The following is a 20,224-nucleotide window of genomic DNA, read 5'->3' as shown; positions in this document are numbered from 1 at the left end:
AATCAGAGAAAAGCCAATTAGAAAACATTTAGAGGATGTTTCTTAATTATAACCAGAGTTACAAATAAGACTATAAAATGAGTGGGGTGGTATATCCAGAGGAAAGTATAATGCCTTAGAACATTTAGAAATTTCTGGTAGATTTCTTGATCGTTGGTGTAATTTTTAAATTATAGACTGAAAAAAAAGGAATATGTATTTTTTGCAATTTGAGAATGTTACTGATTTTATTGCACTGGACTTTTTACTGAGAGATAATTTCTGAAGTACTTTAATAAGCACAGTCAGAAGCACTTGTGAATGGGACTTTCTTTACTGTTTCATGGAGAATCTTAAGTTCAGTTTGAAATACATGTTTATCATTCAGTTATATTAAAGTATAATGCTGGTCTTTCCTGTCTGCTTCAGGGTGATGTTTATAAAACAAGAGGTGGTGGACAATCTGTTCAGGTTATGGATATTGAGACTTTAAAACAAGAATTGCCAACTGGGTGAGTGATCATCAGATGTATCTCTTCAGAGGGCTTTAGACTTCTTAGCTGCTGCTTCTTGCAGAACACAATATCCTATAAGATGTAGCATTAATTAACTGAAGGAATGTAGTGATACCCTATTTCTAGTATTTTTCCTATTCTTAAATGCAAAAATAATTGTTGCATCATGTTTCCCCCTTTTCCACAGTCGAAAATGAAGATCTTCCACAGCAGCACATGCCCCATCAGATGGTAGAATCCGAAGGGACTGATGTAGAAACCAGGGTAGGGGTAAAAAATATGTCTGCTTCATAAAACTTAGGGCAACCTATTTTAACCCTCCTGGCTCCAGCTTTTCCTGCTCTCAGAAGCAGCTGAGGTCTGATCTCACATTGCCATTGCAGCCTATAGGTCTGTTCTCCACAAACCTGCCATGGTTCTCATGTTTGTTTAGGTCTGCTCCTTAAAGGAGTTCTCTGGTTCAAGGTCCCTGGTTTCAGTGTAGAGGGACAGGACTGGAGATTCAAGTCAGAGGGCATCACTGTAGAACAACAATTCACATCAAATTGGTGGGAACCTTCACAGAAGCACAAGTTCCCTGTGGAACTGTTACTCATTGTTACTCTAGCTAAAGGGAAGCTCTTCTAGAGCGAGCGCGGGAAGGGTAGGTGGTGTTAGAAGGCCCAGCTCTGGCCACTAACCTCTAGAGACCTTTCCAGCTCAGCATCTTTTGTGGCCTATGTCAAATAACCTGCACATATCTGTTAACATAGCTGTCTGTGCTGCACTAGAAAGCAATGTGGGATCCCACCGTGGATCGAAGCCATCCGAGCACAACTGTGTTTACAGACTATAGAGGAGCTGATCTTTTCCTCTTCCGTAATTTTCTTATCCGTGTTCTGTGGCTGTGGAGAAGACAGCAGGATCTCAGCTGGGACCTGGATATCAGCATCATGCACAACCCAAGTGAGTTCTGACTAACCGGGCCTTTGTGTGCGTGTGCTCCCTCCTCCAGTATTTCCACTATCACCCCATCTCCCTACCATCCACTTTTAAGAGGACATACGTGGTTTTTGTTTACCCCTTGGGACAGCTAGACCCTCTAGCAGACTGCAGCAGTGGGGCTGAGAATGTCAGAAGGCTCAGTGAGAGCAGTAACCGGAGGTAAAGGGAGATTGCTCATGCTTATTCACACTTGGCTAGTGCTCCTAAAGCTCTCAGAGCCAGACTGAGATCACCTTTAAGGAGGGAGGCTGGAGGCTTTAGTCAAGGATGACATCTCTTCGTGTAATTCATTTCTCCAAACTTGGCCTCTTGATCTCGTTATAGTGGTAAATGTTCACTAAAACAAAACAGAATAGTGGAATTTATGGTAGGGGAAGGAATCTCACTCTAAATACCGTTAATTGCTTTCTCAGGATTTGAACTTTCCCACAATAAAACCTGAGTTCTCGTAAAGCCTTTCCTAGGAGATCCAGTTGCTATGAATGCAAAAGTCAATACTAAATGCTGGTTTTCACATTGTAGGCACAAGAAACCATGACCTGACAGTCTCAGTAACCAAAGAGCATTTTCATTTGTGTCGGTGATTTCTCCAAAGTCATGCCAGGAGTCTTCTGAGTCACCTCTCAGCTTTGTTGAATATCACAGACATCAGATACATCATACACTGGTGCAGATCAGAGATTCCCCCTATGGTTCCAAAGATACCTAGGCTTCAGCACACTGTTTATATCCTATGCCCTGCCATGTAAACTTTTCCAAAATGCTACTGTTTTGTATATATTTTGTATACTTAATAACTAATTTGCACAAGTGCTTTGTCCTGGGTGACTTAGGAAAAATATATGTAAATCACTTTTTTGTGTGACTTTTCCTGCTCTTTTCTGAATACTTTTTTTTTTTTAAAGATTTTATTTATTTATTTGACAGAGATCACAAGTTGGCAGAGAGGCAGGCAGAGAGAGAGGAGGAAGCAGGCTCCCCGCTGAGCAGAGAGCCCGATGTGGGGCTTGATCTCAGGACCCTGAGATCATGACCTGAGCTGAAGGCAGAGGATTTAACCCACTGAGCCACCCAGGCGCCCCCTGAATACTTTTTTTTATAACAAATGCTGCTATAGATTAGCTTACAAGAATGCACTTTAGACATATTTGACAATTCAAACTTTCAAAATAAGGATGTCAGTAACTGGCCAACAGTAAAGCCATTTTAAGAAGTTGTTTTGAATTTTGTATGTATATATCTACTTTCCAACCTTTAGATATGCAAAAAGAACTGAAATAAATACTAAGAAATACAAAGTTTTGTGACAGTCATTTAACACATACTCCTAGCACCTTTGCTTTGAGCTAATGTTCATTTGTTTCTCTCATGTTGGGGCCACCTATATTAAAGCACACAAAGGAACCGTTTCAAAATAGGGTACTTCTGCCTAGGGACCCATTTCTTCTCAGCAGCACAGCTTTGAGGAGGGACCTCCTTGACTGGGGGGAGAGAGGAAAGGGGAACACACAAACAAAATTATCAAAGGACACTGAAGGAACATTCCCTACATTTCAGTAGGAGGTCTGCACAAGGACCTCTGGGAGTACCCTGTTCCAGGTTCCTTCCCCCTACCAGCGTGGAGGCAACCCCAAAGCAGGATCCTAAACCTACACTTCCCCTCACCCCTTACCTCTGTTGCCAGCTTCTGGATTGGCTTTTTTTTATAGGCAGTCCTGAGTGCTGCTCCAGAACCAGCTCAACTGGGGAGAAGCCAAAACCTGAGCTATTGCACCACCTTCTGGGAAATAAAAGAAAGGTCTGCAATGGCCACTCTGTTGAACTACACGAAAGTAGACAACTGAGGACCGTGTGCTATTTCAGTGCGAGGGCAGAACTACATCTAATTGAGCACTATAAAAACAATGGTGATACGGAATGACCAAACATTCCGCTGCTGAACCAAAGGTGCAAACTACTGTGATTTAACTGACAAGCAATTCAAAATAGCGACTATAAAGAAATCTGATGAGCCTATAAGAAAACTCTGAACAGGAGGTTGTTTTTTTCTTTACCAAGGAGTTTTTTTTAATTTCAAAGCCAAATTCTAGAGCTGACAAATTCAGTGAATGAGATGAAGAAATGCATTAGAGAGCTTAAGAAATAGAACAGATCAGGAGCACCTGGGTGGCTCAGTGGGTTAAAGCCTCTGCCTTCAGCTCGGGTCATGATCCCGGGGCCCTGGGATCGAGCCCCGCATCAGGCTCTCTGCTTAGTGGGAAGCCTGCTTCCCCACCCAGCTCTGCTTGCCTCTCTGCCTACCTGTGATCTCTCTCAAATAAATAAAATCTTTAAAAAAAATAGGGCAGATCAGATTGAAGAATAAATTAATGACTTAAAGGAGAGGAATTTAGAAATGATCCAGGAGAGGAAAGCTAAGATTTAAAAAAAAAAAAACAAAACCTGCAAGAGCTAATCATGTATGATGAGAAAAACAGAATAATCTACCAGAAGAAGGGGAAAAGGGAGGAGAGAGTGTATTTAGAGAAATAGAACAGAACTTCCCAAACCTACCTGGGGAAGGAACTAGAGAAGTCTTAAGAAGCTGTTTTTAAAATTAAAAAAAAAAAAAAAAAGTACCCAGGGAAGAAAGAGAGTGACCTACAAAGGAATTTCCATTAGCTTACTGATGGGTTTCTCAGAAATTCTACACACCAGGAGGAAGTGGAATGGTGCATTCAAGTGCTGAAAAATAACTGCTAACCCAGAACACTTTATCTGAAAAAGATATGCTTCAGGTATGAAGGATAAATAAAGGCTTTCCCTCCTAAAACAGAGAGCTCACTACTAGACATGGCTTGCAAGAAATACTGAAAGGAGTCCTCCAAGCTGAAATGGAAAGATGCTAATTAGTGACATAAAAGCACATGAAATAACCTATTAGAGACAAAGGTAAACAACATTTAGAAAACTGTATATTAAAATGTGTTAACCACTTAAATATAAAGGCTTAAGAAAAAGAGCAACAACAAAACTATCACCACTATAATTACTCAATGAATTCACTGCAAAAAAAAGGTAAACTATGACATCGGAAATATAAATGGGGAGGAGTAAAAGGGTGGAACCTTTATATGAAGATAAAGTGCTATCAGGATAAAAAGGACTCTTCAGATGTTTTATGTAAGTCACATGGCAATCACAAAGCAAAAGTCCATAAAAAGTCACAAAACAAAAAGGGAGGCTGAGCAAATCATGGAAAACCACATTATAAAGGCAGACAGAAACATAGGGAAAAAGAAACAACCAGAAGGCTAAATATAAGAGGTAGTACTATTATGCCCAAAATATAAATACAAAATACAAATCAATACTCAATATAAATAGACTGAATTCATCAATCAAAAGGCACAGAGTAGCTTGATGGATAAAAACAAGACCCAGCCATATGCTGCCTACAAGAAACTCCTCTCAACTTTTTAAGATACACACAGGCTCAAGGTGAAGGAATTAAGAGAATATTCCATGCAAGTGGAAACCAAACGAAAGTGGGCATAGCTTTACTTATAGCAGACAAAACAGAGGTCAAGCCTAAAAACAAAGAGACAAAGAAGGTCATTATGTAATGACACAACAGTCAATACATCAGGAAGCTATAACAATAGTAAACATATATGCATCCAACATTGGATCACTAAAATTTATTAAGCAAATACAGATCTAAAGGGAGAAACAGACACCAATACAGTAATAGTAGGGGACTTCAGTACCCCACTGTCAGCAATGAATAACTCATCCAGGCAGAAAGTCAACAAACTGAACTATAGAACAAAAGAACTTAACAGACCTATTCGAGCATTCTATCGAACAGAGGCAGAATACCCATACTTCTTCAGTGCACATGAAATATTTTCCAGGACAGATGACATGATAAGGCACAAAACAAACTGCAGCAAATTTATGAAACCACATCAACTACCTTTTCGGACCATAATGGTATGAAACTAGGAATCAACAAGAGGGAGACCAGAACATTTACAAATAAGTAGAAACTACACAACATACTTTTGAACAGCAAATGTGTCAAAGAAGAAAAAGGGAAATAAAAATTTACCTTGAAACAAATGAAAATGGAAACACAGCATATCAAATTTTACAGGATGTAGTAAAAGCAGTTCTGAAAGTTTATAGCAATAAACATGTTAAGGAATTAGAAAAATTACAAATAACCTCCCCCCCAAAGAATAGAAAAGCCCAAAATTAGCAAAAGGAAGGAAATTATAAAGATCAGAGTGGAAATAAGTGAAATAGGACCAGAAAAATGGAAAGGATCAATAAAACTAAAGGCTGGTCCTTTGAAATGGTAAAATCTTTAGCCAGACTAAGGAAAAAAGAAAGATTCAATTAAGAAATGAAAAAGGACACATTACAATTGATACTACAGAAATACATAGGACCATAAGAGAATACTACGAACAATTGTATGTCAACAAATTAGACAACCTAGAAGAAATGAATAAATTTCTATAAACACATAACCCATCAAGCTGAGTCAGGAAGAAATGGAATATCTGAAAGAATAATAAAGGGATTGAATCAGTAATCAAAACCTGCCCAACACAGAAAACCCCTGGACCAGATGGCTTCACAGGCAAATTCTACCAAATCTTCAAAGAAGAATTAACAATAGTCTTCTCAAACTCTTGCAAAAAATTGAGGAGGTAGGGATTGTTCCAAACTCATTCTATAAGGCCAGATACCAAAGAGAGATGAGGAACCACAAAAAAACCAGATCAGTATCCTTGATTAATATAAATGCAGAAGTCCTCAACAAAATATTAGCAAACTGAATTCAAGAACACATAAAAAGAATTATACACCATGACCAAGTGGGATTTATCTCTGGGAAGCAAGGATGGTTCAATATATGCCAATCAATAAATGTAATAGATCACATTAATACAATGAAAGATAAAAATCACATGATTAACTTATTAGACACAAAAAAGCAACTGACAAAATACAACATACTTTCATGGTAAAAACCCTTGGTAAATGGGATATAAATGGAACATAAAAAGGCCATATACAACAAACTCACAAGTAACATCATACCCAGTGGAGGGGAAAAAAAAAAAAATGAAAGCTTTTCCTCTATCATTAGGAATAAGACTAGCATTTCTACTCTCAGCACTCTTATGCAACACAGTACAAGTCCTTGCCTGATCAATTAGGCAAGACAAAGAACTAAAATCCATCCAAATTGAGAAGAATGAAATAAAACTGTCACTATTTTTAGATGATAGGATTCTGTACACTGAAAATCCCAAGGCTCTACCAACAAACTGATGGAGCCAACCAATGATTTCGATAAAGTTGCAAGATACAAAACCAACATACTTACATTGCATTTCTATACACTAGGTGTGAAACATGTGAAAAAGAAATAAACTTTTCCTGAGGGGATTTTGGGAAGATGGCAGAGAAGGAGAATCCTGAGCTTACCCTGTCCCATGGACACACCGAGACAACAGCTAAATCTATACGACTAACTCCAAAAATGACCTGAAGACTGAGAGAACAGACCTTCCACAGCCCTGTCCACTAATGAAACCCACTGCTGCTGCAGAGGCCTCTCAACTCCCAGGATGGCACAGCAGGCAAGGCAGGTAACTGCATCCAATGGGGCTGAAGGCAATCATGCATGACTCAGCCACAAGAGGGCACACCTGATTCTAGTGACCCTAGGGAGAATGCACTACAGGGCACTGCAGGACCTCTTCTATACAAGGCCACTATTTTCAAGACCAGGAGATACAGTGACCTACCTAATACATAAAAACAGACAAAATGAGGAGACAAAGGAATATGTCCCAAATCAAAGAACGAGACAAAATCACAGTAAAAGAGCTAAATGAAACAGATAATATACTTGATTAAAAAATTTAATGGTCATAAAGATGCTCACTGGACCCGAGAAAAGGCATCATCAAGTATGACATTTCACATTATAGAGTGCCAGAAGAGGAGAGAGAGAGAGGGCAGAGTATCATTTGAAGAAATAAGAGTTGAGAATTTCCCCCCTCTGGAGAAGGAAACAAACATCCAAGTCCAAGAAGCTAAGAGAGCCCCTAACAAGGTGAACCCAAGGAGGTCCAGACCAAAACACGAAAGAATTAAAATGCCAAAAAGTAATGATAAAGACACAAATTTAAAAGCAGCAAACCAAAACAAAACAAGATACAAGGGAAAAACCCATAAAACTATCAGCTGATTTTTCAACAGAAACCAAGCAGGCCAGAAGAACGTGGCATGATATATTCAAAGGTCTAAAAGGGAAAAACTTAAACCAGAGTAATTTACCCAGCAAGGTTATAACTCAGAAATGACGGATAAAGTTTCCCAGACAAACAAAAGTTAAACTGGCCTTGTAAGAAATGTTAAAGGGGTTTCGTTAATTGGAGGGGGGGGGCATACCTAGAAGAAAATAATGAAATGCAAAACCTTCAGATTAAAAACAAACCTACAGGGCACCTGGGTGGCTCAGTCATTAAGCCTCTGCCTCTGGCTCAGGTCATGATCCCAGGGTCCTCAGATCGAGCCCCACATTGGGCTCCCTGCTCAGAGGGAATCCTGCTTCTCCCTTTCCCACTCTCACTGCTTGTGTTCCCTCTCACTGTGTCTCTCTTTGTCAAATACATAAATAAAATCTTTAACAAACTACCTTTATTGAATTTTTACTTTTAATCACTTATAAAGCCAATATGGAAGTTAAAACACAATTATTTCTACAAAATTAAGCAAAGCATACACAAAAGGATGTAAAATATGACATACATGAAACATGGAGAGGAGTAAAAATTTAGAGGTTTTAGAATGTGTTCAAACTTAACAGACCATCACCTTAATACAAACTGCTATATACATAAGATGTTGTACATGAACCCAATGGTAATCACAAATCAAAAACCTGTAACAGACAGGTGCCCTATGTGGCTCAAGTCAGTTAAACAACTGCCTTCAGCTCAGGTCATGGTCCCAGGGTCCTAGGATCAAGCCCCGGGTCCGGCTCCCTACACAGTGGGGAGGTCTGCTTCTCCCTCTCCCTCTGTTGCTCCCCCAAGCTTGTGCTTTCTCACTTGTGCTCTCCCTCTCAAATAAATAAAATCTTAAAACAAAGCAAAACAAAACAAAACCTGTAACAGATACACAAAAACAAAGAGAAAAGATTCCAAGCATAACACCAAACAAAACCATCAGATCATAAGGGAAAAGAGGAAGAGAAAAAAGCAGAGAAAAGCCACAAAATAGCCAGAAAACAATTAGCAAAATGTCAGTAGGCACGTAACTATCAACAATTATTTTAAATGTAAATGAACAAAATGCTCTAATTAAAACACACAGGGTGACTCAGTGGGTTAAAAAAAACAAGACCCATTTATGTGCTGCTTACAAGAGGCTCACTTCAGACTATAAGACATACAGACAAAGTGAAAGGATGGAAAAGCATATACCTTGCAAATGAAAGCAAAAAGCAAAAAAAAAGCCATGGTCATATAAGACAAAACAAATTTCACTATTATTATTTTTCATGGTTCATTTATTTGAAAGAGAGCATGCACATGTGTGGGGGGAGGGGCAGAGGGAGAGGGAACCTCAAGCAGACTCCATGCAGAGCCCCACGTGGGGCACGCTCATGAACCTGAGATCACAACCTGAGCCGAATCCAAGTCTGACACTCAACTGACTGCACCACCCAGGCGCCACTAGACAAAACAGGTTTTAACACAATGTAGCAAAGGACAAAGAACACTACAAAATGATAAAGGGATCAATCCTACAAGAGGGTTTGACAACTGTAAGTATCTATGCACCCAACATGGAAAACCTAAACACATAAAAGCAAATATTAATAGACATAAGGGGAGAAATTAACAGTAGTACAGTAATAATAGGGGATTTTACACCCTACTTACATCAATGGCTAGATCATCCAGACAGAAAATCCATAAGGGAACAGTGGCTTTAAACAACAAATTACTAGGAATAAACTTAACCAAAGAGGTGAACAACATGTCCTCTGAAAACTATAAAAACACTGATGAAAGAAACTGATAATGACACAAACGGGAAGATACACCATGCTCATAAATTAGAAGAATTAGTATTGTTAAAATGTCCATACTACCCAAAGCAATCTACAGATTCAATGTAATCCCTATCAAAATACCAATAGCATTTTTCACAGAACTGAAATGAGTAATCCTAAAATTTGTATGAAATCACAAAAGACCTCAAATAGCCAAAGCAACCTTGAGAAGAACAAAGCCGGAGGTATCACGATTTCACATTTTAAGATCTACTACAAAGCTATGGTAATCAAAACAGTACAGTACTGGCATAAAAGCAGACACATAGATCAATGGAACACGACAGGGAGCCCAGAAATAAATCCACACTCACATGGTCAATCTATAACAAAGGAGACGAGAATATACAATGAGAAAAAGATAGTTTTTCAATAAATGGTATTGGGAAAACTGGACAGCTACATGTAAAAAAAATGAAACTGGACAACTTCCTTACACCATACACAAAAATAAACTCAGAATGGATTAAAGATCTAAATGAGAGACTTGAAACCATAAAAATCTAAAAGAAAACATAGGCCATCATCTCAGAATTTGTCCTTAGCAACATATATATGGATCTGTCTCCTCAAGCAAGGGAAACAAAAACAAAAACAAAACTACTGGGACCACATTAAAATAAAAAGCTTCTGAGGTGCCTGGGTGGCTCAATCATTAAGCACCTGCCTTCCACTCAGGTCATGATCCCAGGGTCCTGGGACTGAGCCCCACACAGGGCTCCCTGCTCAGCAGGAAGCCTGCTTCTCCCACTCCCTCTGCTGCTCCCTCTGTTTGTGTGCACATTCTCTGTCAAATGAAATCTTAAAATAAAATAAAATAAAATAAAAAGCTTTTGCACAGTGAAAGAAACCATCAACAAAACAAAAAGACACCCTAGTGAATGGGAGAAGATATTTATAAATGATATATCCAATAAGGGGTTAATATCCAAAATATGTAAAGAACTCATAAAGCTTAACACCAAAAAAAAAAAAAAATCCAAATAATCTAAAGATGAGCAGAGGACCTGAGTAGACATTTTTCCAGAGAACACATACAGATGGCCAACAGACACATGAAAAGATGCTTGACATCACTCATCAGAGAAATTCAAATCAAAACCAAAATGATGTATCACCTTATACCTATCAGAATGCCTAGTATCAAAAAGACAAGAAATAACAAGTTTTGGTGAGGATGTGGGGAAAACAGAACCCTCATGCATTGCTGGTGAGAATAAAAACTGGTGCAGCCTCTGTGGAAAACAGTATGGAGGTCCCTAAAAATTAAAAATAGGACTACCATATGATCAAGTAATTCCACTACTGGATAGCCACCCCCCCCCCAAAATGAACACTAATTTGAAAAGACATATTCCCTCCTATGTTCACTGCAACATCGTGTACAATAGCCAAGATATGGAAGCCACCCAAGTGTCCATCAGTGGATGAATAAAGTAGAGGCATACACACACACACACACACACACCACACAACACACACAGGAAATGTTACTTGGCTATAAAAAAGAATGAGATCTTGCCATTTGCAACAACCTGGATGGACTGAGAGTGGATAATGCTAAGTGAAATAAGTTAGAGAAAGACAAATACCATATGATTTCACTTATACGTAGAACCTAAAAAACAAAACAGACTCAAGTACAGAGAACAAACTGGTGGTTGCTAGAAGGGAGATGGGTGGAGGGATGCGCACAATAAAGGGGACTGGAGGTACAAACTTCCAGTTGTGAAATAAATAAGTCACAGAGATGAAAAGTACAGCGTAGAAAATATAGTCAGTGATGTCGTAATAATGTCACTGTAGTGACAGCAACTACACTTATCGCGGTGAGCAATGAGTAATGTGCAGAACTGTGGAATCAATCTGCTGTACACTTGAAACTAACAAAACATTGTATGTCAATTATGTTTCAATGAAAGGATTGTCACGTCTAAGAAAAAGATAATAATGGTCATACCCAAACAAAAAAGAAGGGCTTTCCCAGTCACAGCAGCATCAAAAACAAAATACTAAGGAATAAATTTAATGTAGGAGGTAAAAGTTGTTTTTTTTTTTAATTTATTTGACAGAGAGAGATCACAAGTAGGCAGAGAGGCAGGCAAAGAGGGAAAGAGGAGGAAGCAGGCTCCCTGCTGAGCAGAGAGCCTGATGTGGGGCTCGATCCCAGGACCCTGAGATCATGACCTGAGCTGAAGGCAGAGGCTTAACCCACTGAGCCACCCAGGCGCCCCTGGTTTTTTTTGTGTGTTTTTTTAAGATTTTATTGATTTATTGGAGAGAGAGAGAGCACAAGTGGGAGGGTGGGGAGCTGGGCAGAGGGACAAGCAGACTCCCTGCTGAGCAGGGAGCCTACATGGGGCTCGATCCCAGGACCCTGAGATCATGACCTGAGCCGAAGACAGATGCCCAACTGACTGAGCCACCCAGGCACCCTAGCGGTGAAAGTTTTGTACAACAAAAACTATAAGACTGCTGAAATAAATAGAAAAAGACACAAATGGAAAGACAGCCTGTGTTCAAGGATTCAAAGAATTATTATTGTCAAAATGTGTAAACTACTCAAAGCAATCTACAGAGTCAACACAATCCCCATCAAATACTAATGGCATTCTTCGCAGAAATAGAAAATAAACTGTAAAGTCTATATGTAACCACAAAGGGCTCCGAAGAGCTAAAGCAATCCCGAGGAAAAAGAACAAAACTATAGGTATTGTACTTCCTGACTTCAAACTATACCACAAAGCTACAGTATTAAAAACAGTGAGGTGTTGGCACAAAAACAGACACACTGACAAACAGAACAGAGAGCCCCACATTAACCTCTGCTCATACATTCAACTAATATTCAACAAGGGGGCCAACAGCACCAAAGGGGGAAAAGACAGACTTCAACAAATTATGTTGAGAAAACTGGATGAACACATGTAGAACACTGAAACTAGACACCTTACACCACTCACATCCACATGAAAATGGATTACAGACTTGAACCTAAGGACGGATACTATAAGACTACTAGAAGAAAACATAGGGAAGAAACTCCCTGAGACTGGTTTTGGCAATGATTTTTGGATAGGACATCAAACAAAAGTAAAAATCAACAGAAGGGATTACATCAAACTTAAAAGCTTTTGTACAAAAGAATTAACAAAAGTGAAAGGCAACCTACAAAATGGAAGAGTTTTTGCAAACCATATGTCAGATAAGGGGTTAATATCCAAAATATAAAAAGAATTCATACAACGCAATAAGAAAGAAGCAATCTGATTTAAAAATGGGGAGAAAAACAGACATTTTTCCAAAGAGGACATCCAGAAGGCCACCAGGGACATGAAAAGATATTCAAAAACCACGTATCATTAGGAAAATGCAAATGAAACCACAGGTGTTAGAACGCCTATCATCAAGAAGACAAGAGTAACAAGTGTTGGCAGTGAATGTGGAGAGAAGAAGGAAACCCTCGTGCACTGTTGCTGGGAATGTAAATTGGCACAGCCATTGTGGAAAACAGTGTACGCAGGTTCCTCAAAAAATTAGTATTACAACTATAATGTGATTCCACTTCTGGATATTTACTTGAAGAAAGTCAAAACACTATCTTGAAAAGATGTCTGCACTCCCATGTTCACTGCAGCACTATTTACAATAGCTGAGATACAGAAACAACTGAAGTGCCCGTCAGTACATAAAAGGATAAAAAATGTGGCGCATGTGCACATACACACAGGAGTATTATTCAGCCGTGAGAAAGGTGGACGTTCTGCCATTTGTCCCAACGTGGAAAGACCCTGAACACGTGATACTAAGTGAGGTGAGCCCGACAGAGAAAGACAAGTACTGTATGACATCACTTACGTGTGGAATTTTAAAAAGACAAACTTGTAAAAACAGAATAATGGATGGGGGGGTGGGGAGACAAGGCAAATGTTTTTAAGGGTACAAACTCTTTTTTTTTTTTAAGATTTTATTTATTTATTTGACAGAGAGATCACAGGGAGGCAGAGAGGCAGGCGAGAGAGAAGGGGGCAGCAGGCTCCCCACTGAGCAGCGAGCCTGATGTGGGGCTCTATCCCAGGACCCTGAGACCATGCCCTGAGCCAAAGGCAGAGGCTTAGCCCACTGAGCCACCCAGGCGCCCCTAAGGGTACAAACTTAAATAATAAGTAAGTCCTAGAGATCTAATGCACAGTTCACGGACTATAGACAATAATACTGTATTACAAACATCAAACTTACTAAGAGACTAGAACTTAATTATTATAAGTACTATAAAGAAAGGATAATTATGTAATGTGAAAGATGCTAATTAACTATTACAGTGGTAATATTATGATATACAAATGTATCAAATCCCATACTATAAGGTGTTGTACACTGTAAGTTTATAAAATATTAAGTCAAACACATTTCTTTTCTTTTTTTTTTTTTTTTAAGATTTTATTTATTTATTTCACAGAGAGTGATCACAAGTAGGCAGAGAGGCAGGCAGAGAGAGAGGGGAAAGCAGGTTCCCTGCTGATCAGAGAGCCCGATGCGGGGCTCAATCCCAGGACCCTGAGATCATGACCTGAGCTGAAGGCAGAGGCTTTAACCCACTGAGCCATCCAGGTGCCCCAAGTCAAACACATTTCAATAGGAAAAAATGAAAAGTGGAATTTTTGCAATTGTGAAAAAAAAGCGGAAAATATAAAGTAATTTTTTTTTAAGATTTTATTTATTTATTTGACAGAGAAAGAGCAAAAGAGGTAACACAGTAGGGGGAATGGGAGGGGGAGAAGCAGGCTTCCCGCTGAGGGACTCGATCCCAGGACTCTGGGATCATGACCTGGGCCGAAGGCAGATACTTAACCACCGAGCCACCCAGGTGCCCCAATATAAAGTAATTTGACATTAAATTGATAATGTCTTTTTTGTGTAACAACTATTATATCTATGTATTAAGTATGCTCTTCTAGACATTTAATCAAAAAACATGCTTTGGGTAACAACATAAATTAGAAAACGGACTACTGAAAAACATGGTGAAACAGGCATTCTTACCTGGGTAAACACACATTTTTCTCTAATTAGGGTTTCTTTGGAAGCTGATTTTTTTTTTTTTTAACTAAATGGTAATCTGTTATATTAATAGTGAAGGTGTGATACTAGTCCACAAAACCCACTTGTCACTAATAGTATAGTAAGCAATGTCACAGTTTTGTTTCTAAAATGCTCCAGACCAAAGTTTAATCCTAGGTCAGTAGATGTTACTGGATTTAACCTCTCCATTTCTTATTTTTAACATTTTAAATAGCATATTGCTTAGTCTGTTGAAAATACACCTTAACAGAATGATTGTACTATGACAGGGGAATGAGGGGTAGTAGAATTTGTCCAAAGTATGATGTCGAATCCCGAGTCCATGAACCACACATAAAGGGAAATGAATGGGCAACTGATGTTTTGCTTAAAGAGTTCTAAACATTCATGAGCAATAGCTGTGGTTAACTGGGTGCTCGGTGCCTGACACCCTGTCCAGGTGTTAGCTATAATTTACAGGTGAAGAAACAGATTGAGAGGATTAATGACTTGCTCAAGGACCCCCAAAATCACAAGTGGTACAGCTGATATTTAAGCCCAAGTCTGAGCCTGACATCTAAACTTTTAACCACTTTGCTAATGACTGTGTCTCATTTTTACAGTTTAAGTAAAAATTTCTTAGCCCTAGATAGTTACTTTTAGTTGATAATTTTATTTATTTAAAGTAAGCTTTATGCCCACTGTGCGGCTTAAACTCAGGACCTCAAGATCAAATGTCATGTTCTATGGACTAAGCTGGCCTGGTGCCCCTTACTTCCTAATTTTTGATGTTCTGCAAAACAGGATAGCTATGTCTTTCTTATTGGTTTATGGGACTTTATATAGCTTTTGGGTACTTTGGACCTCCTATCTTCTCCCAATCTGACATTTTTTTTCGCTTTGGTTATAGTGTTTTAAACAAACAATTTTTAGAATTATTTTAGCTTTACCAAAAAATTATGAGGATAGAGAGTTCCCTCATATTCAGAGACAGTTTCCCCATTATTAACATATCAATATGTTACAATTAATAAACCAATATTAATATGTTGTTATTAACTAGGGTCCATGTTTTATTTGGAATTCCTGAGTTTTGAACTAATGTCTTTTGTCCTTCCCAGGATCCCATCTAGGAAACCATATCACATTTAGTCATTGTGTTTTCTTAGACTCCTGGCTGTCACAGTTTTTCAGACGTTGTTCATGGGGTTTTTTGCTTATAGTTTTCAATTTTAATATAATCAAACCTAGGAATCTTTTTATGTTTTGTGCCTTAAGAAATTTTTCAAATACTCTTAATAATAGTAAATTCCTGTATTCCTCTAAAATTTTAGTTTTCCTTTTCACATTATGTATGATGAGGATGGAGTTAAAAACATTCTTTCCACATTTCCATATGGATAGAAAATTAAGTGTCCCAGTAGTTTGTTTGTTTTTTTTTTTTTGAAAAGGCACTCTTCCCCCAACCACTACACTTCCCCATTTATAAAGTCATACCTCTGACTTACTAAGTTCCCATATGTATGACAGTGGGTTTCTAGGTTCTCTGTTCTATTGCTCTGTTTCTCTACTTGCATGTCAATAACACAGCTTTAATTCATTCAGCATGTATTTAGTTGAGTGGCCTCTACATGCCAGGCACTGTTTTAGGCACAATCAATGTGGCAAACCAAAGTGTATGCCCTCCATGGAACTGACATTAAGGTAAACCTCTATTATTACTTTAAAACATTGCCTTCAGGGCACCTGGATGGCTCAGCTGGTTTAGCATCTGCCTTCTGCTGGGGTCATGATCCCAGGGTTCTGGAATCAAGCCCAATGCTCAGCTGGGGAGGCCTGCCTCTCCCCCTGCTTGAAGTCTCTCTCTGTCAAATAAATAAATAAAATCTTTAGAAAATTAAATAAATAAAACACTGCCTTCATTTTTACTGGTCCTTGATCCTTCCTTGAAAATTTTAAGGACAACTGGTCAAAGTTCATCAAAAACCTTAATAGAATATTGATTGAAATGACATAATTTGAAGAGAATTACCCACTTTAAGACCTTTTCATCTGGGAATATAGTATATCACTCTATTTAGGTTGCTTCTGATGTTGTTCCTTTAAATTTTATAATTTTAAAAATAATGATCATGCATAAACTGTTAGATTTACTCCTAGAAACTATATGATTTTTGTTGTTATTGTATGAAGTGTAATTTTTAATACTACATTTTATAACTGACTTTTGCTGAACACAGAAATGCTGCTGGCTTTTATGTATTAATCTTGAATCTAGGTTGATTTGTTTGCTTATGGATTCTCTTGGAACTTTTGGGTAAATAAATAATCATATTATTTATGAATAGTGGAGTTTACAACTTTCCAATTTAATACCTTTTTTCTTGTCTTATGGAGATGGCTAAACTGTAAAATTGTAATTGAAGTAATTGTAATTGAAGTAGAAGCAGAGAAAGGACACATCTTTGTCCCTGATTTTAAAGAGTAGGTTTTAAAGTTTCACCATTAAGAATGACGTTTGCTGTAGATTTTTAGTAGATATCTTATCAGGATATGAAAGTTATCTTTTCTTCCAATTTTGTAAGAGTCTATGTTAATAGTTACTTAATTTTATCAAGTCGTTTTTCTGAATCTATAAGAATTTCATCGAGATTTTCCTCTTTGTTAATGGATTACTTTTAATAGATGTTTCATTGAACTATCCTTAGTACACCATATTTTTATATACAGTACTGCATTCAGTTCATTAATCTTCTAGTTTCTCCAGTTTTACTGATATAATTGACATTCACATTTTAGATTTGTGTTTACGTTTATAAGTGAGAAGAACTTATAATTTGCCTCTCTTATACCCTAAGGTTCAGGTTTTGCTATTATAGTTATAAAACAATTTGGGGAACAAAACACTGATTTAAAAAGGTTTCTTCTTAGTATAGTTTAAGACAGGCAATATTTTGTTTTGTGTTGATGTATCATATTTGCCAGATCAGTTTTTTGTTTTGTTTTGAAGTACACTGGGGGCAGGAAAGGCGGATGACTATGTTTTAGACTGAATCATTTTGGCTTTGGAAATGTTCAAATTTTTCAATAGCTTTACCTTTTTCCATACAATTACCAAAATTCCACTATGACTGTTTCTAGATTTGGAGGAAAACTCAAAACAAGTTTTATTTTTAGAAAGCTTGATAGTTTTTGAAAATTGTTTAAAAAGTCTGGGATACTAAGGGGTGCCTGGGTGGCGTGGGCAGTTAAGCATCTGACTCTTGGCTTCAGCTCAGGTGATGATCTTAGGATCCTGGGATGGAGACCTGTGTCAGGCTCCCCGCTCACTGGGGAGTCTGCTTGTCTCTCTCTATCTCTGAAATAAATCTTACACACACACACAGATCAATGGCACAGACATAAACCCATTCATATATGGTCAATTAATTTATGATATAAGAATCAAGAATATATAATCAGGAAAGGACAGTCTCCTCAATGAATGGTGTTGGGAAAATTGGACAGCATCACACAAAAGAATGAAAATGGACCACTATCTTACACCATACACAAAAATTAACTCAAAATGGAATAAAGACTTGAATGTAAGACCTGGATCATAAAACTCCTAGAAGAAAACAAAGGTGATAAGCTCCCTGACAGTGGTCTTGGCAAAGATTTTTGGATCTGACTCCAAAAATAAAGGCAACAAAGACAAAAGTAAACAAGTGGGACCACATCAAACTGAAAACTTGTGCACAGCAAAGGAAATCATCAACAAAATGAAAAGGCAACCTACTGAATGGGAGAAATTTTTTGTAAATCATCTATCTGAAAAGGGGTTAATATCCAAAACGAATAAAGAACTCCTACAACTCAGTATCAACAAAAATTCCATTAAAAATGAGCAAAAGATCTGAATAGACATTTTTCCAAAGACATACAGATGGCCAGCAGACACATGAAAAAGATGTTCAACATTACCAACCATCAGGGAAATCAAATTAAGACCACAGGGAGATACTGCCTCACACCTGTTAGAATAGCTGTCATCAAGAAGACAAGAATAACATGTGGTGGCAAGGTTGTGAAGAAAGAAACATCTGTGTACTGTGGCTGGGAATATAAACTGATGCAAACGCTGTGGAAAACAGTACAGAGGTCCCCCCAAATTAAAAACAGAACTACCATATGATCAATCCATTCCACTCAAAGATATTTATCAGAAGACAACAAAAACACTAATTTGAAAAGATAAATTCATTTCCGTGTTCACTGCAGCATTATGTACAATGGCCAAGACATATGGTTGTTTCCGTAAACAACCGAAGTGTCCATCAATGACTGAATGGATGAAGAAAATGTGACACATGCACACACACAGGAATATTATTCAGGTGTAAAAAAGTGTAACACCTTGCTATTTGAGACAACATGGATGGACCTTGAGGGCATTATACTAAGCAAAACAAATCAGAGAAAGACAAATACTGTTATGATCTCACTTACATGTGGAATCCAAACAACAAACAAAAATAAATAAACCAAACTCATAGATGCGGAGAACAGAGGGAGGGGTGGAAGAGTGAAGGGAGTCAAAAGTTACAAACCTGCAGTTATAAGTCACTGAATGTAATGTACAACATGGTGACTGTAGTTAATGATACTGTGTTTCATATTTAAACGTTGCTGAGAGTAGAACTTAAAAATGGTTGAAGTAGGTTTTGCGATACACACAAATATCGAATCATTATGCAATACACCAGAAATAAAAATGTCATGTCAATTATACCTTAAAATAAATAAATAAATAAATAAAAACAAAAACCAAAAACGCCCAACTCTCAATATGAATCTAATACCAATTTTTATTAAGGTTCAAAAGATACAGGGGCACCTGGGTGGCTCAGTGGGTTAAGCCTCTGCCTTCAGCTCAGGTCATGATCTCAGGGTGCTAGGATCCCGCCCCGCATCGGGCTCTCTGCTCAGCCTGGGACCCTGCTTCCCCCTCCCTTGCCTCTCTGCCTACCTGTGATCTCTGTCAAATAAATAAATAAAATCTTAAAAAAAAAAAAAGATACAAAATGGCAATGCAGCACCTAGACAGCAGTTGCTTCACGAAGTCTTGAACATCTTAAGGGCGGTTTCAAAACACATCCATCCAAACACGGAGTGCCTTAGCTAACAAAAACTGAAACTGATTGCAAAGTTCCCCTCCATTCCCAATAGATCTTTTATACTTATAATAACAGTGCTTACCTCTTCTGCTGTGTGAGGATTAAATGAATCCTTGTAGAGTGTGACTCAGTGCCTGGGACACAGTAGGCGCTCCAATGGTACTGCTATCGTCGCGCTGCAAGCTTCTCATTTCGTCCTCCACCGCTTAATTTACCTGAGACGCTTCGCTAAGCACCAGAAACCTCCAAGCTGAAATTTCGCTCCTGCGCTCCAAGTGGGCACAGCGCGGGGAGGCTGACGACGTCATTAAATGTCCAAATAGTGTCACACGGGCTACAGTAGATGGAGGTGAAATCCATTTACTTTGATAGCTTTTTCCTAAAAATATTCTTACTCT

At 38.2% G+C, this 20,224-nt stretch overlaps 1 long non-coding RNA gene across 2 annotated transcripts; it reads right to left on the bottom strand.

The window, feature by feature from the left end:
- Positions 1-294: 294 nt before the first annotated feature.
- On the bottom strand, positions 295-20,221 carry LOC116871811. Of its 2 annotated transcripts, none has more exons than XR_004383518.1 (3): positions 19,909-20,221; positions 1,712-1,815; positions 295-1,071 (listed from the first exon to the last, which is right to left on the bottom strand). It is a non-coding gene; the product is annotated as an uncharacterized LOC116871811 (long non-coding RNA). The 2 variants fall into 2 exon arrangements; XR_004383519.1 differs by having other exon boundaries at positions 295-566.
- Positions 20,222-20,224: the final 3 nt, after the last annotated feature.

This window comes from Lontra canadensis, unplaced genomic scaffold, assembly GCF_010015895.1.
Source record: "Lontra canadensis isolate GAN:19392208 unplaced genomic scaffold, GSC_riverotter_1.0 scaffold28, whole genome shotgun sequence".
In the NCBI taxonomy this organism is placed as follows: Eukaryota; Metazoa; Chordata; class Mammalia; order Carnivora; family Mustelidae; genus Lontra; species Lontra canadensis.
Note: the sequence above shows the minus strand (reverse complement) of the source record. Positions and strands in the feature narration are given on the sequence as shown.